Source organism: Ambystoma mexicanum, chromosome 3q (assembly GCF_040938575.1).
Source record: "Ambystoma mexicanum isolate Mex_15411 chromosome 3q, UKY_AmexF1_1, whole genome shotgun sequence".
NCBI lineage: Eukaryota > Metazoa > Chordata > Amphibia > Caudata > Ambystomatidae > Ambystoma > Ambystoma mexicanum.
Genome location: NC_090926.1, coordinates 411,115,863 through 411,143,130, shown reverse-complemented (window position 1 = coordinate 411,143,130; position 27,268 = coordinate 411,115,863).

Here is a 27,268-nt window from a genome sequence, read left to right as displayed (position 1 = left end):
CCCCCAAGAATGCCCCTCGCGCAGGGAAAAGCCATCAAAATCCCCAATCCAGCGCAAAGGGCTGCGCTAACCCTGTACCAGCACGGCAAGCGGGGTACGTGTATTACTGGGGTTTGCGGGAAGTTTCACACACGATTGGCCCTGTGCGAGCGGGGTACGTGTATTACAGGGGTGCGTGGGAAGTTTCACACGCAATTTCAGCAGGGTACGTGTATTCCAGGGGTGCGCGGGAAGTTTCACACGTGATTCCAGCAGGGTACGTGTATTTCAGGGGTGCGCGGGAAGTTTCACACGCAATTTCAGCAGGGTACGTGTATTACTGGGGTTCGAAGTTTCACATGCGATTGGCCCTGTGCGAGCGGGGTACGTGTATATCATGGGTGCGCGGGAAGTTTCACACGCAATTTCAGCAGGGTACGTGTATTTCAGGGGTGCGCGGGAAGTTTCACACGCGATTCCAGCAGGGTACATGTATTTCAGGGGTGCGTGTGAAGTTTCACACGCGATTTCAGCAGGGTACGTGTATTACTGGGGTTCACGGGAAGTTTCACAGGCGATTGGCCCTGTGCGAGCGGGGTACATGTATATCATGGGTGAGCGGGAAGTTTCACACGCAATTTCAGCAGGGTACGTGTATTTCGGGGGTGCGCAGGAAGTTTCACACGGGATTCCAGCAGGGTATGTGTATTTCAGGGGTGCGCGGGAAGTTTCACACGTGATTTCAGCAGGGTATGTGTATTACTGGGGTTTGCGGGAAGTTTCACACGCGATTGGCCCTGTGCGAGCAGGGTACGTGTATATCATGGGTGCGCGGGAAGTTTCAAACGCGATTTCAGCAGGGTACGTGTATTTCAGGGGTGCGCGGGAAGTTTCACACGCGATTCCAGCAGGGTACGTGTATTTCAGGGGTGCGCAGGAAGTTTCACACGTGATTGTCCATGTGCGAGCGGGGTACGTGTATATCATGGGTGCGTGGGAAGTTTCACATGCAATTTCAGCAGGGTACGTGTATTTCAGGGGTGCGCGGGAAGTTTCACACGCGATTCCAGCAGGGTACGTGTATTTCAGGGGTGCGAGGGAAGTTTCACACGAGATTTCAGCAGGGTATGTGTATTACTGGGGTTCGCGGGAAGTTTCACACGCGATTAGTCCTGTGCGAGCGGGGTACGTGTATATCATGAGTGCGCGGGAAGTTTCACACGCGATTTCAGCAGGGTACGTGTATTTAAGGGGTGCGCGGGAAGTTTCACAAGCGATTCCAGCAGGGTACGTGTATTTCAGGGGTGCGCGGGAAGTTTCACACGCGATTTCAGCAGGGTACGTGTATTACTGGGGTTCGCGGGAAGTTTCACACGTGATTGGCCCTGTGCGAGTGGGGTACATGTATTACAGGGGTGCACGGGAAGTTTCACACGTGATTTCAGCAGGGTATGTGTATTTCAGGGGTGCGCGGGAAGTTCCACACGCGATTTCAGCAGGATACATGTATTTCAGGGGTGCGCGGGAAGTTTCACACGCGATTTCAGCAGGGTACATGTATTTCAGGGGTGCGCGGGAAGTTTCACATGCGATTTCAGCAGGGTACGTGTATTTCAGGGGTGCGCGGGAAGTTTCACACGCGATTTCAGCAGGGTACATGTATTTCAGGGATGCGTGGGAAGTTTCACACGCAATTTCAGCAGGGTACGTATATTTCGGGGGTGCCGGGGAGTCCTACACGTGATTTGGCAGAGTGGGTCCTCCCAGGTGTTCCCTGTACACCCTCCATGGCCCCTGCAGGCAGCCCACACCACAGGGGACTACCCTGCACCCCTGATCATGTCCCGCAGGCAGCCCACCCAACATGGGCATACCTCCCAGCAAAGGCACATGTCTCCTTGCACTACTGATCACCAACTCATGTCCCCTTGGCCCCCACCCCCCAGCAGTGTGGGGCACCTGCCAGCAGGCCCCCATTCATGTCCCAATCATGTCCCCTTGCACCCCCATGCCCCAGCAGTGTGGGGCAATTGCCAGCAGGCCCCCACTCATGTCCCACTCATGTCCCCTTGCACACCCACCCCCCAGCAGTGTGGGGCACCTGCCAGCAGGCCCCCACTCATGTCCCACTCATGTCCCCTTGCACCCCCAACCCCCAGCAGTGTGGGGCACCTGCCAGCAGGCCCCCACTCATGTCCCACACATGTCCCCTTGCACCCCCACCCCCCAGCAGTGTGGGGCACCTGCCAGCAGGCCCCCACTCATGTCCCACTCATGTCCCCTTGCACCCCCACTCCCAGCAGTGTGGGGCACCTGCCAGCAGGCCCCCACACAAGTCCCCCAAACACCACGCCATGACTAAACAGACCCATGGCCCTAATGCCAACCCAAATCCCACCCCTCCACCCCCAGTGCAAACACCCAACGAACCACTGCATCCATTCCCTAGTAAATCACCCATTCCATGATAGTCTGAAAAGAACCAGCATGCCCATCAGCAAATGTCCTACAGAGCCACACAGTTGCAACACATGACTGTGCCAATGCTCATGGAGACATGCACCAAAATCATCACTGTACACCACACCAATAATGTTGAATAAATAAATGTATTAAAAAGTATAACAAATGTCAAAATGAAAAGCACACATGCAAATGAAGAAATAATATTTCTAATAAGAAAAAGAAAGTCAAATCCAAGCAAGAAAAGAAATTCAAAACATGAAAAAATATAAGTGGTGCATCCCCAAAGTCCATAGAATGAAATCCAAAGATGGAGAGCATAAAAAAACATTACTCCATGTGAATATGACTAAAAGAAAGTATATACATGTCCTGAAAATTGAAAACGAAAGTCTGAAGGGTCCATTATCCCAAAAGAAAATGAAACCTACCAAGAACCCTATCTAAAATACAACTATATACAAAAAGTGGAGCAAAGTCCGTGGACTCCAAATCATAATAATAAAGAAATGAAACCTAAACCTAAATAACTATATACAAAGCCGGCGGGCTAGTCCGACGGCTAACTGGTTGATGTCATGGGCCAGGGCATCATCAAACTCCTGTTCAATGGCTTGGAGGCGGGCATGTTCCCTGGCCCCGAGGTCTTGCAGGGATAATGCGGTGTCCAGCTCCAACTCCCTGCGAATACCATCGAGGCACCCAGCCCGCCTCAGTTCCCTCCGCATGGAGTTCTCCGCCCTGACCATTGTGAGCCGTTCCTCCTCCGCCCGCCGCTGCTCCACACCTATCTGCTAGCCCAACCGCTCCCACAGGGAAGACACTCCCATTCCAGGGTTCTCCTGCCCTCCGGCCGATGCCTGCCCCCCTGATGTTGATGGCCCCGAGCCATGATGCTTCCCACGTCGAGCCTGCCGCTGCCCCCGACGCAACTGCCTCTGCCAGCACGTTGGTATCCAGGCTGATGGAATCCACCGACACCGTCGTGCATGTGCCCTGCCCGATGATGCCGTCACATCCTCCATCTGCTGGGGCCCAGTTGCTGGTGTGTCCACCCCTGCTGGACCTCCGACTCCCGACTGTGGCAGGGATGGGATCCCCACCTAGTTGGCTGCGTTGGTCGGGCAGGTCCACAGGGGGCTCTGGTGGCATCTGGGCCGGAAGACGGCATGGAGAATGACTGACGCATAGCCTCCAAAGAGGAGGAGAGGGTAGCCAGAGTGGCCGACACATGTACGAAACCCCCGACCATGGCCGCTCCCAACTGGGCCACGTTGGCACGGTGCTCTTCGTGATGACATGCGTGCTCCCCCCGGGAAACACGCACGTCATCATGAATGACACCTGTGCGCAACGCGACACCAATCAGGACCTTCTCCATACGGCCATGGGTCCCCTCGTCCGCAGGTGGAGGGGAGTGGGATGACATGGACATCCCCCCTACCTGCGGACGGGCCTGGGATGGGGCATCCCTGCTGATGCATGGTGGTGCAGTCACAGTGTCAGGGACAGTGACATGCATAGGCCCCTCCACGGCGACCTGTGCTGCCTCCTGCCCCTGCCTCTGGACTGCACCACTTGCACCAGCAGGGATGCACCCACCAGGCCCCATGTGCGGCTCAGTAGCGGCCTCTTCCTCCTCTGTGGAAACCACCAACCTGGATGGCTCCACACCGTCTTCCGCTGTTGCAAGCCCCTGTGGGGGCTCACCTGCAGCCGTGGGGGCATCCCCGCCGCTTTGCTCCACAGCGCCGTCTCCGCCCTCTTCTTCACTTGGCGCTGTGTAGAGGGAGACATAGAACACAAGCATCAGGGTACTGTACAATGGTCCCCTAGACAGGAAGCAATAGCAGATGAGTGGCACTGTCAAAGATCACTTCCATCATGTCCCTCCACAACACATGGGTCAGTGCAGGGAAAACACATGCACTAACAGGCATGGCGCATGCTATGGACATTAGCATACATGTCCAAGGGACTCTTGAAACATACAATGTTGTTTTGGAACTCACATGCATCATGGGTCATGCCTATCACATGCACACACTTCACTGTAGTTTCATCCATCTGGCCTTGTACACCCCAGGCACAGTGGATGCAAGGATAACTAGGCTGCATCAGTGAATCTGAACATTGTCACAGACATGTGCCATGCATCCATGGCATTCACAAGTCACAGACACGCAGGTCAGACAGACAGACATGGACACCATACATGTACATGGCATCAGCACCCATCCCTCACCCCCACCCATGTCCAGGAACAGAGACTGGCATGCTCTCATGTGTCCATTCCGCATAGGTCTCCCTATGTTGCATTTAAACACATGCACCAACCGTGTGGTTCACACATTACTGGTCTCACATGCATGACCTTGATGTCCCTGCACACACACATGTGTACATGGCCTATGTCACACATACAGGCAAGTATCAGACAACCAGCACACTGCAACATGCCCTGTCTCACACAGCAATGCTTGGCCACTTACCGCTCGACTCCAGACGGGTCTGCCTCTCAAGGATCTGCCCCCGAAATACACATACCCCGCTCAATCGTGTGTGAAACTTCCCGCGCACCCCCGAAATACATGTACCCCGCTCAATCGCGTGGGAAACTTCCTGCGCACCCCCGAAATACACGTACCCCGCTCAATCGCATGTGAAACTTCCCCCACACCCCCGAAATACACGTGCCCCGCTCGCACAGGCCCAATCGCAGTATGGGACATTAATCATTGCTGTATATTGCCACTTTTGTAATGCGCAGGGACGCTACCGCCTGCCATCGTGTGGCGGATGTGTTTCGGCTTGTGCGTGTCTTTGGCTGTGCGCGGCTTTGCCCTATTCGATTCCATGAATACGTGTGGTTCGAGTGCGTGTGGGCGTTCCGCCTGCTTCCCTGCAGTACATCACCAGTTACGCCCTTATTATCGCGCGTTGTTCCCCATTCCGCTCGTTACGCCCCGTGTTCTGCCCACTTTCTGGTGTATGCGCCGAGGTTGTGCGCTTTCACTGTGCGCGTCACGCACGCCGTTCGGGATTTTGCAGTGACGTGTGCGCCATGCACGGGTTTGGCGCACATCCCGAGGAAAACACACACAGGGACTTCCATGAATCGCACGCGTGCGTGTGCGCCTGTTTTTTCGTGTTTGCGCCTGCTTGCGCCAGCTTGCGCCAAGATTTTCGGTGCACGTTTGTTCCATGAATCGGCCCCAAAATCCTGTAGGCGCATATCATTGAGGACGAATTCAGACTTGGATGGGTTTAGTTTCAGGTAGGCAGTCGACATCCAGGACTGGATGATGTCCTGCATGCTAGTTACTCTCATGTACAACTGAGTATCGTCTGCGTATTGGTGGATGGCTAAACTGGGATCTTTTTTTGTTTGTTTTATTGATTAACTCAATTATCAACCTTTAACAAACAAACATATATTAATCCATTCCACATCAAACGAAAATAAAACAAATGAAGAAAGAGAGGAAAAAGTCTATCTCAAGTTCCTTCAGATTCCTACTTCTTCCTCCATTTCCACGGCCAGGTTCTGGTCTTTGTCTCCTTTCCTTATTTCTGTATATATCCGTTCCACTAATCTCAGTACGTCCAGTGTCTGACCAATTTTATCAACCGTCATTATACGCTCCCACCATTCCTCTTCTATACTATAATCCGGTCGTGTTGGTGCATTTTTCAAATATTTACTTCTCAGCTTTTGAAGTTCCAGGCAGGATAGCGTCAGGTGTCTTGTTGATTCCATTCTTTTCCAATTATAACAGAAGCGGCAAGTTGTCTCTTGTTCACTAATCTGTTTCCTTAGAAATTGCACTTGCTTTGATGGCAATAAATTTAGTCGACATCGCATCAACAGATCATGGTAGTGGGAAGACTGAAATCTTTTCATGCACGGAGGTAGATGTTTCAGGGATATTAAGACAGTATCTGTTCTCTGCCTTTAGTGTATCTGTTTCTAGCCAATCTCTTTCTCTTAGACATCTCTTGGACTTTTCCGGATTTGTTTTAAGCGTTTCTACTTTGATATTATTGTGCTGGAATTGGTCAAGGCATTTCTGCTTCCATGCTTCAAAAAGTTTGTCACCCTTCATATTTTGGCGAGTTACCAAGATCTCAAAGGGGATTGGCAGATTGTCAAGCAGGCATTTACAAAAGAGGGAGATTGTTTTCCAGAAGACTATCGATGCCATAGATTGTATCCTCAATTCATGTCTGATTGTTGACATTTTCAGACAGTTCGATAGTCTTAGAATTTTCTGCCAGAAGTAGCCCTCTAGCTTTCCCCATGTTTCTCATTGTAGATTTAAGAGGGTCTTGGCTCCATGTGTCAGGATAGGTGTTACCTTTTGTTTCCAGAAAGTTATAATTGGGATCATGGAATAAACTCTGTATCTCCGATGCAGGGCTCTCCCTTGATTAGTTAGTTTGATTAATCTTTCCGTGATGAAATTCAGTTGTGCTATTTCATTGCTGTTTTTATTTATCTTGACCCCCAGATAGATTGTGTTGTCCACTACCTTCAATGCCTGATTTTCAATTGACCAGGTAAAAGGGATCTTTTTCCTTGTACTGTTGCTCGTTGCATTATTAGAATCATGGATTTTTCTGTGTTGATTTTCATTTTATTTTCATCAAGGTATTTTTTGAATTCCACAATTTTCCTTTGGAGCCCTATAACTGTCTGATCAATAAAAACAATGTCATCTGCATATAGGACCCAGGATAACTCTACTCCTTCCAGTTTTGGTGGGAATGCTCTAATGCTTTTCTGTGATGTTTGCATGTCAGCCATGTAAAGAACAAATAGGCAGGGGCCCTGGTTAATACCCTTGGTCGTTGAGATCTTTTCCGTTGTATCACCCCCTTTCAATACAATTATTTGGATTATTGTATTAGAATACAACTCATGGATTGCTTCCAGCAGATCGTCCGGGCAATGCCATATCTTTAATTTTGTCCACAGACGCTCTCTTTTTACTGCGTCAAAAGCTTGCCTGAGGTCTATAAAGCCTACATACATATTTCCTTTTGACTCCTGTGATTTTAATAGGTTTAGAAGGAACAAATTCAGAGAGGTGCCCACCCCCGTCAAAAAGGCTGTTTGGCATTTGTCCAATATCCCTGTCTTCACCGCCCAATTTTTTAAGTCTCTTAGCAAGATTGATGAAAATATCTTGCCAATTTAATCCAGGAGAGTTATTGGCCTGTAATTCCTGGGGTTGGTGTGATTCCCCGTATTTAAAATTGGGACTATCAGTGCTTCTTTCCAAGATGAAGGTATTGTTCTTGTTCGTGGGATCTGTTGAAGCAGTCTGACCACTCTTCGCTATGTTGTTTTAGCATCTTGTTCGATATACCGTCCGGGCCAGCTGCTCTAGAAGGGCTTAATTGAGTTAGTCTTAGTGATATATCTTCCCTGTCTATCTCAATAGCCCATGAGGTTGCTTTAAACCTCTTTTTAAATGGTGCTCTGGTCATTTCATCCTTGAAGAGTGTTGTATAATGATTCACCCATTTTTCCTTTGAAATTTGGTTAGTGGTTAATGCTGGTTGTATGTCATCTCCTTTGTTTATTATTTCCCACAGGGATCTCAGATTGGCAGTTGTAACAGCTGCTAACATCTGTTCCGCATCACTCTGTGATCTCCAAATTTTGGACGATTTAAGCCATTTCTTGTAGCTTTGTTTTCTTAGCCTCAACAATTCTATTTTGTCTGGCAAATTACTTCGAAGGATTCTTCGTAGTTCAGCTCAATGTTCTCTTTTCTTCTTAATCACCTCATGGTTATATGCATGTTTCCTTGTAATTGTAGTGGATTTATTTTTGTCTCTCCTCACCTCAAATTCTTTCAGCAGCCATCTGTACTCTATCACATTACCATTTTTATTTGTTTTTATGTTGTTATCCAGATTGTCCATGAGTTTGGGAATGTTGGAGACTTTAAGTCGTAGCCGATTCCTGCCCCATGTAAGTTCAGTTTGGTGCTTCATGGTATTGGTCTGCTCCTTAGAATACCATAGCAATTCGACTTCCAACAGTGCGTGGTCACTCGTGGTTTGTTTCTTTACAGACAATGGGCCTCATTACGACCCAGGCGGTAAGTTACCGCCTGGGTCATACCTTTACCACCATGGCGTAAACTACGTTCACGCCATGGTGGTTGGCGGACTTACCGCCCCATTCCGAGGTGAGTGGGGCGGTAAGTCCCCATTAACCCATTTACCCTTCCCCATTCCCATTTTTGCCCCACAGGGCATAATGGGAGTGGGGAAGGCGTTAATTACGCAACGGTAAATTACGGTGGCGTAATTAACAACAAGGTCCCTTAGCGCCATGGATTTTAACACCTGCTAAAAGCAGGTGTTAAAACCTCCATGGCGCTAAGGGACCTCGGAATCAGGCGGTAAGGGTCGGCGCTGTTTACGCCGCCGTAAACCCCTTACCGCCTGGGTCCTAATGAGGCCCAATGATTTTATCCATCCAATTGTATTTCCAGCCACAAAGCAACAATCAAGGCATGCACTCTTGTTGCTACTAAACCAGGTGTTTGCACCTGGGAGGTCGCCTGGTGTCTGCCCATTTAACATCGTCATGTTCCGTATATTCATTTCCATAAACCATCTCTTTTCCGATGTTCCTAGATGTATTTTTTGTTTTAACCTTCCCTTAGAGCCCAAAAGCTTTAGATTCAGGTCTCCGCATATTGTGATCAGTTGACTTGGATCTTCATGCATTGATCTGTCGATCAGGCCCATAATCACTGTTACATACTGCTCTATTTCACAGTTGTGGAAGCTCAAGTATGTAATTATGAAGAGGATTCTTTTTTCCTTTTTTCCTCTATTTTTGACTAATTTGACAATTTAGATGTAGGGATTCGGGTTTTGATGTTCTAGAATCTCTAGGTCCGAGTCCTCTTTAATTAGTGTCAAAAGGCAGGTTCACGGTCGTCCCAATGAGCCTTTTAAAGCTGGGTTCATGCATATTTGGTAGCCTTCACATATGGGCCTAGATCTTACCCAGGATTCCTGAAGGCATATGATTTCGTATTCTTCCAAAAATTCACTTTCGCCAGAGTACAAATGGCCAAAACCCCTGGTGTTCCATGAGGCTGATAGGGATCCTCGCTTGGGCTGCACCAGTGGATCCTATTGTTTCTTATTTTCCATTGTGAGCTTTGGTGTCGTGCATCTCTTTTCCCCGTGAGTTTGTTTAACAACCCTTTTTTTAGTTTGCATCCCTTGATATCTTGAGTTGTCAACTGTATACCTCATTTTTATCAGTGAACTCTCCGTTAATTTCTGACTGACCCTCTTCTGGTCAATTTTAAGGGGTCGCTCGAGCCTTTTTTCTTTCCTTTCGGTATTCCTCTCTGATTTGGCATTTGGAGATTTCTTTTGCTTGTGCATACTCAAATTTATCTCTGCAAGCTTTTTCTTTCGATTATGCAGATCTTGTCCTCGTTGAGGATGCTCCTTGATTCTCTCTCTGGTCCCCTTATCATCCACTATGCTCATCCTCATGCCTAAATCCCTTAGGTTGTTCTTTGTTCGCAGCACCGTATCGCTTACTCTTTGTGATCTTAGGTGCATCATTATCAGATCCAACCTCCTTTCGTCCAGGAATTTGATGATTACAATGTCATCCGGCCGTAGTTTCTCAGTAATTAACAGCCCATTTATCAAAGACAGTGGGCCTCATCACGAATTGTGCGGTAATGGTAATGCTATTAGCGTGGGCGGTATTAGCCCTACCGCCGAACTCCCCCGCGCTAATAACGCCGGATCACGAGTTCGGCGGTAATGTAAGTCCCCATTCCCCACTGAGCCCATTCGGGAATGCCCCATTCCCCATTGGGCTCAATGGGGAATCTTCGCGCTTATACCGCCGGCGGATTTCCCGCCGGCGGTAATAGTGTGAATTTTCGGCGGATTTCCCCCCAGCTCAGAGCTGGGGCGAAATCTGCCAAAGCCCTGATTCGGCAGACCCTTAAATCCAGCGGTAATAGCGCTACCGCCGGATTTAAGGGTTACCGCCGAAGTCGTGATGAGGCTCAGTGTATTTTTCCTGTTCAAAAGGATTTTCTTATGGTCTTTGGTAGTCCTTTCAAGTTTTAATTTAAACGATTTTGAGATCTTTTCCTTTAGGAAATCTCTGCCCAAACTTCTAATAGGAGATTTTATTTGAATTTTCCGATTATTTCTGCTCGCCGAGTATCTTGTTTTTTCAGTTTGCCGCTCCTGGTTCTTTGCGTATCTTTGGTGATCCGTTTCAGTCTGCTTGAACGATTGGATTTTTTGGCATGAAGTCCTTTGGTCTTCCAGGTCCCGGAGCAGTTTTGTCATCCTTCTGGCCTTACTTGGAGGTCTACGTGCTTCGCTTTGCATCTTCAGATCTTTTCCCCTTTTTCCTTTCTTTTCTGCTTACACTTAGCTTTTAGATTTATGTCTATTTTTTTTCCTCCGGATATGAATATTTATCAATGACTTGCCAGTCTGTCATGCTGATATTTGCCCACGTTTCGTCCTCATCATTATCTTTGATTACTTTGATGAGATCACTCAGACAATCAGAGGCATCCAAATCAACTATTGACATTGAGTCCCTCTCCTCTTCTCTTTGTGAGGTTTGTTCTTGCAGCGGATCTTGATGCCGGGCTTGGCTTAATGTCATTCTCTCCTTGGTTTCGTAGAGGGAGGTCTTGTGTCTTCTCGTGACGGGGTTATGTATCTTAAGAACTCTTGAGACCCATTCGTTTTTCGTTTAACTGCTTGTTTTTTCATTTTCTTGTTGATAGTATGTAAGGCAATGAGAGTATGATGATTTCCTTATCCATAGTCATCAATTGGGGCAGTTGATTTACGTCTTGGAATATAGAGTAAGTTGATTGTGCCTTCATGTCGCCTGATTGTTTGGGGGAAGCTATTTTCTTTTGCTTTGGGCATGATTGTTCCTTTCCCGAAAGAATTGGCTCCCCTTTGTGTTTCCTTGTTTCCTTTATTTCTGACCCCAGATATTATTTCCCACTTGTGGCATTAGTTGCTAAGCCGTTACTTTGTGTGTCTTGAGGAATTTTACTTATGGTTGCCCCTAGCTCGCAGGATTTCCAGATCCAGTTGTATTCTTCCAAGATTGCTTCCATTAACAAGTGTTTGTCATTTGAATATTGGTGAGCCAGGTCACATAGACGATTTTGCCACTGGCATGAGGTATCTGACTCCCTTTAGAGCCTTGCATCCAGTTTTTCATAACGCCTTCCAGTTCATTAATTTGTGTTAGGGAGAATTCTCTGTTTAGGCTGAATTTCCTAACCTAGTGAGTTCCCCAGCAGCTTTGCTGGATTTCTGGAGTTTGTTTTTTCCATCCTGCCAAGAGTGAGACTCTTTTCTCCCACTCTTGGACATGTATGTGTGTGTAATTCCTTTGAAGTGTCAATGTGTTCGATGGGCTATGGGGTCTTTTACTCCATAGGGTCTCATATGTTTTTCTATGTGTGTTACACTGCACCCTACGTGCCGTAACACTGGGGCGTCCTAGCGGGCCCCCACCATAGACTCCATACCCGGGGACTGACTACTGTCTCCCCGGGCATGTAAAGTCACCATTGGCTTTACTAGACCTAAATTTACTAACAGGACTAGTACAAACCATCTTATTGTGGACGTACTAGTAGGGGTAATTCGATTACTCCTGGACCTGTTACTCGAGGGGGCACTGTCCCGTCCCCCCTCGTCGAGTTTTGGCTGGTGGCAGTGGAAACTACTTGTTATGTTCGACCCCGAGCATAACCCCATGGGATTCGTCCCATTGTTGGAGATTGATACGTTTTCTCGTTAATCTCTAACGTACCACCGATCTACTTATCGTAAATAAGTTTATCGGATGGTATTTTCTGCCAGAACTCGGTTTGTAAAATGGCGTCTGTGTTCGTCTCTGTGACTCCTAAACCAAAGGTTGAGCCCTTTGTTCCACTTTTGGCGGGCCTCTGTACAGAGACCCTCCAAAGTGGTGCCATTCTGTCTGGGTTACCTCAGGGGCGTGGGAGGGGGTTTAGGCACCCTGGACCGAGTTGCCTTGCCAACTCAGGTCGCACTCTGGAGTGATTGGCCCAAGTGGTGATCGTTCCCGCTCACCACTTAGCATGTGCTGATTGACAGCTAGGCTGAATGAATGGGGGTTTTCTGCATAAAAGCAGGGCTTTTGGGACTGGATCTTCAGAAGTCGCCACAGGACCTAAAAATCCGACGAGGGTAACACTGAGCCGACCTGCACGACGACACCTCCGGTGGATCCCTGCGGAACCGACTCACCACTTCCCGACGACAGAGGAGATCTCCCTGCCGGAGAGTCTCTTCCCCTGGCTGGTGGGAACAACCAGTCTCCTTTGCTTTTTTTATTCGCCTCAGGACGCAGTGGTCGAATTGCCCGTGCAGAGCACCCCGGCAACCAGATAGCCACTACCCCTGAACCGTGACCAAAAGGTCGTGCCTTGTGACGGAGCACTCCGCGGCTGGTCTCTTCCATGGTGGTGCACCGGACTTCATTTTCTTCGACGACGAGATCATGTCTACTCTTGGCAAAGACCCGCCGTGCATCCACCACCAGGAACAACTGCCCCCGCCGGAGCTGCCCTCCACAACAAGGTACCGTGTCCGCCTGGCTTCCCTTTCGATCAGTTCGAGTGAGGTGTCTTAATCCTCTCCGTTCCGTTGGGTCGCCTCCAAGCTTTTCTCATCCTTTGTTCTGAACTGGTTCAACCTGCCAATAACAATTTGCTTTACAGACTTGAATGCACCTCCACTAGAGACTTTTTGGGACATCACGCCTTGCCTCTCTCCGAGTGAGCCTGGCCTCTGAACTTTACGATCTATTGTGATTCTTGCCTTCTTGCCTTGCATTTTATCCGCGTAGGATTGAACTGTGTTGATTTCATGACCTGCCTATCTTTTTCTCTCCCGTCCTAACTAATATTCGAGTGTCATCTGGGTTGAGGTAGACACCTCTGTCTGAAAATAAGTGATACCGGTAGAACCTAGAGTTGTCGAAATATTGCTAGGGGGATTGATCGTTTTCGACTTCGTAGAGTAATTGTGTTTGATTTGTTTGCCGTGATTTGCCTTAGTGTTTTTCATAGATGTTATGTTATAAATAAATACCTTAATATCTTTACACTAAGCCTCGTTGCGTGTTTGCTTGTCTTGCTGTGAAGAATTGTCCTATTTTGTATACTCCACATACTGCTCAACTTTTCTTGAGAGAAGTCTGACTGCTCAGCCACAGCTACCACGTAAATCTGTGTGGTGCAGACTGCTACCAAGTGGGTTCACCGCCAACGCCTGTAGTCCTAAATCTTTTGCAGTGGTCCCAGAGGGAACTGCACAGGTTTCCGCCTAACAATTTGCTCCTTCATATTCAGGTTCAATGCAAAGGTCGAGTTTATGGAGTCATTTAGCATCTCGTAAAGTTTCAAGAATGGGGTCAACGTTGTATTGAGCGCTGCCATTACCGGGTTTTGGGTGTGTATGAAGTCTTCCAGCCTTCCTTTGTTACATAGCTCACTAATTTTTCTTAAACTTGCCTCATCAATCGTCAGAGGTTGGACGGTTTGTTCAGGACTAGGGGTTGTCCCATTTGATGGACCCGAAGCCATCAACCAATGATTTTGTTTGATTCTGTCTTCCTACAAAGAACCCCTCGGAATGACAGGATTCGATTGCTCTTCGCCGTCCAAGGCGGCAATTTTCTCCATAATAAAAGAGAGACTCCTCTTTTTCTCCCTCACTATTTTGCCTGATAAATTTGAGATGTCTTGAATTAACTTACTGGCAAGGGTTGAGTTCTTAAGTCCAGACTGTTTAGTCCCATATTTATAGCCATGTCGGTTTTATTTGCCCGCTTTTGGTCGGGTTCAACTTCCAGGTCCGGTTGCTCCCTTTCCCCCCCTTTTCTCCATCTCTTGTTGCGGTCCTACAACGAGCTTTCGTCAGATCTATCGTTGGTGGAGTTTTGGGTTCCTGGATTGAGTCCTCCCACAGGTCTTCCTGCCAGTCAAGGTCATTTATGGGGCTAGGGGCTGTCTCCCTGTCTTTCACAGGGATGAGCTTGTCAAGTGGAACCCCTTTGTTTGCTTGCTCGTTTGGTTGAGGAGATGTCTTTCCTGTGTAATCGGTATCCAGTACTGCCAGAACTACTTGGCTCTGTGGCAACCCAATTCCTGATTCCACAGCTTGGCCTCTCATATCCAACTCCTGTTCATTCTCTTTAATCTGGTATTCCATCTGTTTCTTTTCCATTGGTTGTTGTAAGGGGATCGATATGTCATTAATGAGACTTCCACTGAATGTGGGACTGGGATTATTCCTTACTGCATGAGTCTCTTCTAGTATTGGTATAGTTATTCCATTTGACATGTCAACCTGGGCAGACAGCTGGACTGATGTACTTAGAGGTAAAGGGTGGACTTCCAGTGTTGGGTCCACTCGTAGGTCGGTGGTTGCCTTTTTTCTTGGGGTCTGATCCTCCTTATTTGTTGTTATCTGAACGTGGTCATGCTCGATGTCTATCTTTGCTGCCTGGTGGCTAAAATTACCATCCAATTGTTCCCCCTCAGGTGTATTAGCTGGCTGGTCTCCCTCAGGGGTTCCAGTCTGCTTCTTGTCCTCAGCTGATCCTCTGGTGACAGACTCTCAACTTTAGAAATAACAATTTGAGGGATGAAAATGAAGATTCCCACAAAGGAAGGAGAAGGGATGCATGAACAATGAAAAATTACATCTGATGTTGAGGTGTTGGTGAGGTCTGGTATGCATGAATTGTGGGGTTTACTACAAGCTTACCCGTTCAGAATCTAGGGCTCAACAACCCTTCCCCCAGAACAAATGTAGGACTCAGACAAGGGCAAGTTAGAATGTCGTTTATTACAAAATCCAACAGGGATCATACAGGACATTACAAAATGTCCAGAGTCATCGCTCCCAAATGCGTGTCAGGTATTTATGTTGCAGAGTGTCGTCACAACATGGGCCCTGCTCCGAAAAACCTATCCCACCTTCTGGTTGATTGGGTGACCAGAGTGGTATACAGTATAGATTGCCCCTATGGATCTTAGTGAATTGGCCCTCTCATGTCAGGTGGCTGGCCTGCCCCTTCCACAAGAAACTATCTATTACATTTTTGCAGGGTCACAGGATTACCATTGGCCATTTCTCCCTGCCATCCACCCCTGGATTTCTGTCCCTTGATTGGCTGGAACTGGTCTCCCAAGGTCTGGGACCCAGCTCTGTTCTCAGCTCTCTGTGCACTTCTTCAAGGTGATGAGTATGACACTATATTCCCAATATATCTGTTAATAGTACCACTTTTGCCTGTGAGAGTGCTCTCCACATTGCAACGTTTTTAAATTGTTCGTATTTCACTTCATGTCTCTATTGCTGAGAACTGTTCGTCTTCCCACACGGGTGAATGACCATTGTCTAGCTTGGCCGCATCACGTGGTTGAGGACCACGAAATCAACCTCTTCTGGTCTGCAATTTATGAGGATTCATTCTATTTTTCTGCAGATGGCCCCTTGTCGTTTTAAGTTTGGAATTCCTCTGACCTTGGCTGTGAGCCCTGGCCTTCCTGTTCTGTGCAGCCTGGTTCTGCTTCCCCTCATCTCTCATCCTGCGGCTTGTGGTCTCATGTGATCCTCATTATACTTATTCTATGATTTCTGCACACCTTTATCGTGCTATGTTTCCTATATGTTAGTTGTATTTGGTTCTGCCAGTCTCTTTATGTGGTCCTGTAGTTCCATAGGGTTAGTTGCCATAAGCATCTGCATGCTTGCTCTGCATCTCTTTGTTGTCTTGCGTTCAGTGTTTCTGCACTTGGCTATTGAGAAAAATATTAAAAGATTTCAACAGTATGTATATGTATCTTTCCCCTATAAACAGAACTGTGTAAGCATGCTCTTTGTGTATATGAGTGTGTGGTTGTGGAACGTTGTGCATGGTTGCAAGTGTATTTCATGACTAACGAGGCTATGTTGTGGTGCCACTAATGATATCAGAACAGTGGTTTCTCGGCATTAGTCAACACCATCCATCGAGGCATTTGGGTCCATGACCAATGTCGAAGCACCTGTAACCATAAAGACATTCATTGTATAAGCTTTGAATGGCTGTCTGAGAGAATATCTCTTAGCAAACATGTCAGTCACTGGTCCCCCGGGGGCCTGGCTGAATAGTGAGTGACTTTGTGCATTTTGACTCTTCGGGCCGTCATGTTCATGGGTGCGAGGAGGGGCATTCCAGGGACCGTCCCTTTAGTCCCCCCTCGGGTCGACATGTCAAACAAACCTCTATACTTCGTCACTCTTGCTTTATCTTTTATCTTTTAAGCCATATCTTTGTTACTCAGCCAAGATGTCCATAGTAATTTGCATGATCATCGAAACTCCAGGTCATATAGCTGCAGAATCCCACTGGGTTGCACCATACCCATTTCCCCCAGTATCTGTTATTGTCGAATGGATTGTCAAATGTTATCATATCAGTAGGTAACAGTGTGCACTGTTTAATCCTTGCTCTCAGGTTATTTCTTTCTTCTACTATCTTGTCTTTTTCTTCTTCCATGTTCACATCCACAAACACCTTCATCCCTATTGTCTTTTCAGTGGTTTTCAGACATATCTGTTTTCGAGTGCCATTAACCATACTGCTTGGAGCTCTTCTTTTATAGCATTGAAGCCATACACTGTAGAGTTTATGGTCTGCATCAGTTCCCATCTTGTTATGTGCAATATTTTCACCTTTGTATATGTCTGCACAGCTGGAACTACTGATGCGAAAAACATCTCTGTCCTGCTGAACAACCAATGCTCAGGTGGTACATCGCCTAGTGAGGCTTTCGATTCTGATGAGAACTAGTTGTCTCTTTTCACTCTACTCACTTCTGCCGACTGTTTCATTTTCCCTTTTAATCCACTTCTACCGATCCCTTCTTTCTTTTATTAGTATCGATTTTGGGGAAGTCGTCTATCTTCATGTCCTTCTGTGGCACTACCAGTGCTGGCATATTGATGGGCACCAGTGAGCAAACTCCTCCCCAGTTGGGTGTAAGCTTCTCGTATGCCTTGGATCCACACTCCCAATAGTGGTCCATTAATACTACTGTGCCAACCATTATTGTTCGATGCTTTTCTGTGTACCTACACTCTGTGTTATCTTCAACCTTTACTGCACCATCATTCTGGTAACATAATGCCGGTTTCTGCTGTGATATTATGGGCATTGGTCCAGCTTCATTGTCTACCCAGTTGAGCAACGTGGTGATTGCATCCCATTCTTTCAGGCACCTGCTGTTTTCCCCTTGCACTGTGTTCAACAGTGGTTGTACTAGGGTGTGTGCCTTGCTACCTAGTTCTCCCTCTTTCCATCCTTCTGCTGTGTATACTTGGCCATACATGAGTATCTGTGGTCTTTCTCTGCATCCTGGTTCTCCGCCTATTCTCATATTTCCTTGACCCCCCACCCCTCTTTGGGCATGGTAATTCTTTCAGTGTTATTGTTTCTGTCTCTCCTTTCTGTGGGCCATCAGTTATGTACTGTATAGCTTGGTCTGATTGCCAATAATTGTTCATCATGTCAGGAATCTTTATATAGCTGTCTTCATAGAGGAACGTTTCCTTGGAAATCCATCTCAATGTTGCTGTTTTCCCTTGGAATCTTCCTCAAGTTTTAACGATGGAGAGGTACATCAGGCATTGTGCACTTGCTGCTAATATTTCAGTTGCTATAAACGGTCCGGAGGCACTAATAGCATAGGTGGTTAGCGAGCAGACATAGCAGCTCTCTCCAGTGGTTTCTTTACCTACTTTGGTCATGTGCTTGTTCCACATTTTGTTAGACACTCGAGCAGTGTCAGTGAGATATAGGCGCAACCCTCACATGTCCCACCCTGTCCCGGGAGGATAGCTCAGCGGCAACGTGCTTGCCTTGGAAGCAAAACGACATAAAGCAACACAGGTTCGATCCCGGGGTCCGCGCTTAGAAACCTCTGGGTATTTAAGTGTGTTATAAATACGCAACTGAAAAACAAACAATTCCTGTCCTGTAACAGCGCCTCGATGCCCGCGAGCTGTGTGAGCGCTTTAAAAATGCAAATAAATAAATAAATAAACATGTCTGTGTCAGCACTGTGCTTACAGTGCTCCCTTGTCCAGCTGACATGGTCGTTCCACCTGCTGGAGTTTGGGTAATGTTATGAGAGCATACAGCAGTAGCACTAGATACAATGGAATTCGCCAAAATAGGAAAGCAAAATCACCACTTGGAAATAGGAAACAAGACAAGATGAGCATTTTTTAAACAACCATTTCCATTACATGTTCTGATTGGAACCTGGTGCAGCTTGAAGTTATCAGTTGCCCACCTGAAATACGCAAACATGAGCGTAATGTATTAGTATTATAGTAGTTCAAACCGGTGTCCGGACATTTCATCGAAAAAAATTAGTCGACAGGACATTTGGTTGATGTAATTTCATCGAAAACCAAATGGTCGAATTTATTTTTACATTTATATATATGTTTTTAAGGTTGTAGTCTAGGGGAAAAAAGGGTCTTTTAGAAAAAAAAGGGGTTTGGGGGGGACCCCCCCCAAAAAAAAGGGTACAAATAAAAAATAAAAAAATTCGACCATTTGGTTTTCGACCGATTTGGTTTGACCATTTGTCCAGTCAACCAATTTTTTTCGATCAAATGTCTGGTAACCGTTCAAACCATGTAAACCATGTAGTCTGTCGTGGCAAAAAGGAATAGCTGTTCCCACACAGCCTTAATTCTAGGGTCTCTCTGGGCTGCAAGGATGGATAGGTTTCTTCTTTCTACTTGTGGGTACATTTGGGCCAATTATGCTATGAAGACATGGCAATATACATTAGGATGACGTGCTCGGGATCTGTTGGACCTTCTAATAAATTGGACAAATTGGCCCTGGAAGGCTACATGTTGGGGATCAGTGGGAAGCATAGAAGAAATGCAATAAAAACAGTTGCATTTTCACAATGAATGTGTCCAGAAAGAAAAAATATTAACAGACAGTGTACCCTCACTCTGGATGTGTAGGAAGTCCTTGCCCTTACTCTGCTGCCCATGAGCAAGTAACCATTGGGTGTCCTCTGCTCGGCAGTGCTGATTTCAAATTGCTCCTCTGCTTGTCTTGCTGAGCTGAGGATCGTTGGCCCTGTCGATGTCGGCACCAGGTGAGGCCACTGCTTTGTAGGGATTGATGTCACTGAGGTGATTCCAATGTTCTTCCCAATCAGTTTAATGTGTCTCTCAGTTATTGCTTCTATGGTGTGGTGGCCTGTGAACCTTGGCGCAACCCACCTGTGGGAAAAATTCCTCAGGAGAACCTGGTATCCTGGATATACGGGTGGCTGCTTAAGTGCTTCTGGCTCTCGACGCTGTTGGTTTTTTTTCTCCGGCTTCAGACCTCTCCTGATGTCTTTGCAGGTGGCAAGAAATAAAAGAGCCCCTAGCAATCAAGGAAGTCGTATACTCATACATTTCCTGACCCAAAACATTAGCCACATTCTCAGCAACCTTCACTGCACTGGAAGGAGCCTGGGGAAGTTGCATGCGCAGTCCTGTCACCACCTCGTGTGGGGTTAAATGGTAGTCAGACACAGGCTTGTTGTGCAGTGGGAACAGGGCTAGGGGCAGGCAATGCAGCTTTTGTTCAAACTCTTTTTAGTGTTGGCTATAGCTTCTTTAAAGGAATGGTTCGGTCAAAATGTTTTATTGCCCCTACGGGTCGGCCATGTGTTTTTAAGCCTAAGTCACTCGATTTTAGAAAAATGTCCTATGGACTTTACCCAAGTTTTCGTCCATTAAACGCACACGAAAACAGGCATCAGGGAGCCGCCATTTTGTGATAATCCTATCATTTCCCCCATCGCCCTGGCTGACCTGCTTTTGCAGCACTAAATCATATCCCTCGCCCCTGAGCCTGTCATCAGCAGACGCGTACCGCCCATTTCACAACGCCAAAGCACGTCTCGTGTCAACATTTGCTGCGCTTCAGCTAATGACGTGTCGCCATGGAAATGGCAGGACGCCTCTTTCCTCAATAAGTATAAACAGACCGTTTCACAACACACAGCAGCAGATTTTCCATTCCATTCCTCTCTCTGTGTTACTTTGAGTATTCTGTGATTCGTTTCTGTGCTCTGGTCAGCTACCTTCGTTGCTTGTAGCCCATGTGAACAGATACCAGTACCACCGCTATAAATTATTTTAGTTTGTTTAACACACAATGGATACAATAATGCCCTACATGTACGAGCCTGAGTATACCGAGGAGGGAAAGGGAAACACGCGAAAACGATGGGTCTTCGGACGGCAGTTGAGAGGATGATTCAACAGCTGAAGAGCCTGGACCTAGTCGCATGGACGGTGTTTCCACCTGGTGCACATGCAATCGGTGCGAGCTAATGCCAACCGAGGACGAGAAATGCTGCTGCTGTGAAAACTCGGGATGCGTGGCCTACATTTCAGAAGGCAAGCCACGACCACAATGCATCACCGAGCTGTCAGAATTCAGGGCAGCCTGCCTCACACGGTCCGTGTTGAGGATAATGATGGTGATTTTGCACGAACTTCGCGCAACTGTTCGTCCTCGTAATCCGAGTAACGAGTAAGTATACTCTGCTTGTCATGCCACTCCCATTTCATGGTCTTCTACTATATCCAAAATTACATATGCATATCATTGTAACGCATGAAAGACGTTCAATAGTGTGCAGTGTCTAGATAGCATTTGTCCGAGCAGAATGCCATTAGTTACAAGAATTGTCATTGACAACAAACGTTTATTAAACTTATCTTGGTCATTTAAAAACAGTTTGTTTCATTCCTTTTCACAGGTGGTACAGGCTGGTGGCCTATCGTTCCTTTACATGGTGGCTTCACGGGAGGCTTGGACACCGGGTTCGAAGAGTAATACCCACCTGTGCCGTTCGTGCCATAAGAGAAACGTTCCCGAGTGACAGCGGTCAGTACAGGGGATTTTCTCTCACTGTGTTGCAACCTGACCTGTACAATGTGTAAAGTCTTATATTTTTGTGTCATCAAAATAAGAAACAAAATAAAACACCACATATATTTTAACAACGGTTGTTTTGATTTTTTAAATGAATCAAGTGTCTCTCCATTCAAGGATGGACGTCAGACATCTGTGCTCCGAATGGGTGAAGGTCAGGTTGCTGTGAAGCAGGGTGGTCACTATCTAAGCTAACATAATATATTCTCAATAATGCATGCAGGTATTGAGGACACGTTTGTGGAGATGAATGAGCTATGTGCTTAGTTCAGGCTGGTTCACACGCAGGACAGTGATCGAAGAGGAAGAGTGACGTGTTACATTTATTAGCTGTTGCAAATACCTCTGGAATTTTCCAGCCAGAGTGGGAACGAGGGTGGGGGCCACGTGCTGTGCGCAGTGAGGCCTGGTCACCAAGATGGATTGGAAAGGGGGTACAAAAATGGATGCCCCGTGTCCTGCTCAGTGGTCCCATCTACGCGAATGTCAACCAAAGTTAACATCACATAAGGGCAAGGGGCGAACCCACTACTGGAGGCACTTGGTCCGAGTTTCTACTGAGAAGTAAAGGATGAGAAGGGCTTGATGGCCCCTCGCTCCCACACACTTGCCTGCATGCCCACCGGCCCATCCATCCCACCCCCTCTATCAAAGGCGGTTGGTTCGCACCCGGGGATGAGCGCTGGCATTGGGGGCTGTCAGGGGCGCAAACGGCCAAGGTGCCAAACAGCATGTACACTTCAAAAGGTATCCCACGCCCAGGGGCCATTGCTCACATGGCCTCCTCAGACCCTGTGTCTCCAGGCAGGGCTCTCCTTGAAGCAGGCCGCCCCCCTGCAATCCACATAAGTTTGTCTCCATTCAGCAGTCTTCCTGTGCCTTGTCTGCACGTCCACCGGCCCATCCATCCACCCCCCCATCAAAGGCAGTTTGCACCCGGGGATGAGGGCTGCTATTGGGGGCTGTCAGGGGCGCAAACGGCCAAGGTGCCAAACACCATGTACACTTCAAAAGGTATCCCACGCCCAGGGGCCATCGCTCACTTGGCCTCCTCAGACCCCGTGTCTCCAGGCAGGTCCCGCCACCCTCACCCTGGCCGGCCCCCGGCAAACCACATAATACCACGACATACACACGTCATTCATTCTCAAACACACCCCTGTTTCTAATACTTTATAAACCACTTGATATGTCTCATGAGAACATCTTTGTTCTTTGCAAGTCAACTCCTGAATGTGCTACCTGAGAACCACTAAGATCTATGCTAATCTGCTCATCGTCGTGCTATCCGTGAACTTCTGTGACCGCTTTGAGCAAACTCGTCAGTGTGCTACGTGTGGCCATCTACCTGTTCTCCTGCAACATACTCCTCGGCTTGCTGAATCCAACTGTTTGTTGGTCAAGGTAAGGCCATGTATCCTAGTCATATTTCGTTGATTTTTAAATTTCTATCTATTTGCAAGTAGAGTACTCAATAGTGCTATGTTCATTGGTCTCATTGCTATTGACTTGAGTTTCAATTGTTATGCTATCAATAGATCTATTTATTTTCATCTGTGTCAATTGTCATCGAATTGCATCCTTAGGGGGTCCATTCTATAATGTAAGCATGTTTCCTTCTCGTACAAGAAAGAACATCCTAAGGGGCGAGTCACATGTTCAGAGTTTAGTCACATCATTTATAAATGTCTGCAACTTATGCAAATACTAAGCGGCACATGATGAACTGGTATAGTTCCGGTGACCAAAACAAACCTTGCATTGAACATTGTATGGTTCATTTACTTTTGTATCACATTTTTATTCATCAAGATTGTATAATAATGTTGATATTTACTTTTCAGAATTTTCACCAATGCCTGCCTGTTCGATTAGCGGTTGCCCTTCGAAGACCCATGCTAAATCGGAAGGCACTACAATGCATGTATTCCCAAAAACTTTTGATCGAATAAGAGGATGGGTCAGACATTGTGGATATCCACTGGTTGAGCTGGAAAGTAGAGTCTAACAAGTCTTAGAGGACAAGAGGGGTGATCAATACCGCATCTGCAGCTGCACTTTTCCCCGAATATGTACGCCACATCTTGGGTAACAAAGAAGAATAAACGGGGAACGACACGAAAATTGCTCGCAAATGCTTTTCCCACTCTATTCGTCCACATTCCGCCACTGGTGAGTCAAGTGTCCGGATTTAGCTTTAGGCCTTGCGGTAGTGTGTAGGTAGCCGAATGGATTATTTGATGTTTTAGGTGTTGTGTCCCTTGTAATACTTTCGACATTGATATGAGTGTATAGCTTTTTGAATAATGACATTTATCAATATATTCTTTTTCGATTTCATAACCCACAAACGAAATCTATATATGGGCACAGGGCTCTGTGCTATATTGCACATTTTCAATAGCATTACTCTCAAGTATTCTGTCTCCTTACATGACCATTTTTAATATTGTCATTTCTTTATCAAACAATAGTTTACCTTTACTACTGCTTGACTATCCCTTGAATCTGAAGCAAGAACATTCAACATCTGTGACGTGCTCGCAGTTATCAACCACTTCTAGCGCGTATCAGGTAATCTTACTTGGCTATTCCGCTACAGACTTGTTTTATCCATGTCAAGTGATAGTTTTTATGTATCGTGTGATTATTTTACCGAATGTTTGGTTAGTGCTTTCCAATTGATATATACCTTAGTTGTCGTCCCCTGGTGTTTGTTTTCAGTTATAATTAGTGTTATCCATACTAATGCAAGTACTGTCTTTCAGGGAGATGCTGAAGCGTCCACCATATTGACAACAGCCCTAGATGTTCTTCAACAGCACAAGGTATGGATACTGACAGCTCCATCGACCGTGATCATCAGGACTGGAACACTTGTCGTTTGATTGTTCTACACCATGTTTCATTCATGGTTAGCCATTGATATGTACCTGTGCGGTCGACCCCAAGTGTGTGTTGTGTTTTCAATATTGTAATCGTTACTAATGCAAATACTATGTTTCAGGCAGTAGATGGAGCGTCAACCCCTGCACTTCATGCGGAGCCTGACATTCAAGTAATTCCAGGGGAAGTGGAAGCGGACCTTGCGTATACGAATCGGCGCAACAGCTTTCGGAAGCGCGCACTACATTTACAATATCCCTAGATATTCTTCAGCAGCAAAAGGTATGGATACTGACAGCTCCATCGAGTGTGATCATATGACGTGATTCCATTTGCTATACTTCTTCCTTATTAACGCAAGTACTGTGTTTCAGGGAGACGACAGAGCTTCCTCTACAATCACAACATCCCATTTAGATGATGCAGATGTAAATAAATTAGAGCAATAAATCGATGAAATGTGATCATATTTAGATATTCTTTGATTCTTTTAGACAATGCATCATTTGTGGTTATCTCTATATATGTACCTGTGCCGTCGACCCCAAGTGTGTGTTATGTTTACAATATTGAAAACCATACTAATGCAAGTACTGTGTTTCAGGGAGACGACAGAGCTTCCTCTACAATGACAACATTCCTTGTATGTGATGCAGGTGTAAAGAAATCGGAGAAATAAGTCAATGAAATCTCATCATATTTAGATATTCCTTGATTCTTTTAGACAATGCATCATTTGTGGTTATCTCTTTATATGTAACTGTGCCGTCGACCCCAAGTGTGTGTTATGTTTACAATATTGAAAATCATACTAAGTACTGTGTTTCAGGGAGTTGCTGTTGCCTCCTCTCCAATACAATCATTCATGGAAGTCCATTCGGAGCCAGAGGTATGGATACTGACAGTTCCATCGAACTGGATCATCAGAGCTGGAATACTTGTCGTTTGATTGTTCTACACAATGTTTAATTCGCGTTTAGCTATTGAGATGTACCTGTGTGTTCGTCCTCACGTGTGCTTTATGTTTTCAATATTGTTATACATAGTAATGAAAGTACTGTGTTTCAGGGAGTCGATGGAACGTCATTCCGTGCTGTCTACGCGGAAACAGAAAATATAGTTGTTGCAGCGCCAGAGGAAGGGAAGACATGCAGAAACGAATCGGAGCAACAACATGCAGATCTTGAAGTTCGAGTAAAGAAAGTTGCAAAGAAAAGAAACAAAAATAAGGTTAGTTACAAACAGTTCATAACTTTAGATTTTTTTTTTTGTCCTGGGGACTATTTTATGTTTTTTTCCAGTCAATTGTACTATACTTTATGTTGTGTTTAAACTGAACATCACTTTTCCAATCTGTCCTCTAGTTACCCGTGGGTGTCCGAACTATACATACACAGACAGTGAAGCGAATGAGAGATGTTGCTTGCCAGACCATTTACACTATGGAGGAACTATTAATTCAGACGCGGCGTGTTGAGACTCTGGATGCTCATGTCCAATGGCCAGAACATGAAATGAATGTGTCCGGAAAATCCAGCAAAGTTGTATTGGACCATTGCTACAGTTTGACCGCACCACCACAACAACATGATACTGGATGTATTGAAGATAGCTCTGAAGTAGTTGCAGATCAATTCACACAATCTACACCCGCCAAAAAATTGCCACCAAAAAAGCTGTCGACATTGTTGTGTTCTCCCATCAATGTTGAAGTAGCAGATGTTGAAATGACAGAGAATGAACTAGCAGCAGCATTCACCGACGCATCAGAACTTGATAGCAGCAATATTTCTTTCAAATGTGGTGATATGTCCTCAACGTCACAGGCCGAAACAACTTTGACGCAGGATGACAGTCTAATGAAAGAGGGCAAATACATAGTATTCGACAGTTGTTTGATGGATATTATAAGTATGCTGAAATGTGGGCATTCCGTCAGAGGGAAAGTATGTGGGAAGCCATTGATTCATGTGACTCGTCAAAAATAAGGCAGTAACGTCACAATACATGCCGCCTGTAGATTACATCATACGTTCTCATGGTCTGTGCAACCGATGCTGGGGAAACTGCCAGCAGGCAATATACTGTGTGCAGCTGCGTCACTTTTTAGTGGCTCCAGTTATAGAAAGTTAGAGTCTTTCTTTCAGTTTGTGGGACTCCATTTCATTTAAAAACGCAGTACTACAAATACCAACATGATTATCTGTTTCTGGCCATTAGTGATGCTTGGAAAATTGAACAATCTTCTCTAGCAAGTACATTCGAAGGCAAACGATTCAGGCTAGCCGGCGATGGACAGTGCGACAGCCCTGGTTTTTCTGCCAAGTACTGCACCTACCACTTTCAGGACATGGATAATAAGAAGATTGTGAGTTTGGTGGTCGTGCAGGTAACACAATGTACATCCTCAGTGGCCATGGAGAAACTAGGATTTGTAAAATCAGTGGAATATCTACAATCGAGGGTAATGCACATCGACCTCATAGCCACGGACAATCATGTTTCAATTGCCAAGACAATGAGAGAGCAGTTCCCACATATTAAACATCAATTTGACGTATGGCATCTTGCTAAATCAATCAATAAGAAAATCTCGGCTGCAGGGGAAAAAAAAGGTTTGGAAAGTATTTCAGAGTGGTCCCAGTCTAATAGCAACCATCTTTGGTCGAGCTCCAAAACTTGTGAAGGGTCAGTGGAAATACTACTTGAAAAATGGGGTTACTGATGCACCACTGTACCAACGTGCACAGCTGGTCAGAAAACCTACATTTCCACCAATGTGAACATGGCCCTTTGTCCCCAGTGGAGGCACTGAGGAAGAAGTGGTTGAATCCATCT